The following is a 714-nucleotide window of genomic DNA, read 5'->3' on the forward strand; positions in this document are numbered from 1 at the left end:
CTAGCACTCCGCGGCCTGAGCCCCAGGCACCCGGAGCCCAGGCGCACACCCCACACCCCGTGGGTAGGTCTTGACTGCAGCAAGGCACTGGTCTAGACGGCGGGGAGGCTGGGAAACAACCACCCCCGGGAGAAAAGGAGAGCAGCGGCCCCAGGGAACTTCCCCTTTCTTCAACTGTGCCCTATTGCCCTACAGGAGCCTGTCACAGCAACACCAGGCCCTGTTAACCCCACAAAACCCGGAGCCTTGATGTCGCAGTCGCTCCATTTTGCCTTAAAAACCTGCTCCTCCGTTGCTTGGGACCCTTTGGGGTCGGCCTGCATTTCTGTTCCCGGTCGCAGCCTCTCGGCTGGGTCGGTGTGAAGACAGAGATGCCCTGGGGTGAGCGGGGCGGCCCGACAGCAAACCGCGAGCGGTGACCAAGACAGCGGCCTGAGCACGGCCTGGCACAGTAGGACCAGGCACGGGGGTGACGGGCCGGTGCCGTGGGAAGACCTCCGTAGTGAGCGGGGAGTTCCGGCGGGCTAACGCCCCCGAGGACATCGGGCCGCAAGTCCCCTCCCATCCCTTTCGGTTTTCTTCCCCTCCCTCGGTGCAGCGGAGGGGCGCGCGCGACCGCCGGGCTAAGGCAGCGTGTGCTCTTTGACCCCGGAAGTGCTGGCGGCGGGCGCTAAGCCGGCAGCGCGTTGCGACAGAGCCGTAAAGGCGCGCGGG

Source organism: Urocitellus parryii, chromosome 9 (genome assembly GCF_045843805.1).
Source record: "Urocitellus parryii isolate mUroPar1 chromosome 9, mUroPar1.hap1, whole genome shotgun sequence".
NCBI lineage: Eukaryota > Metazoa > Chordata > Mammalia > Rodentia > Sciuridae > Urocitellus > Urocitellus parryii.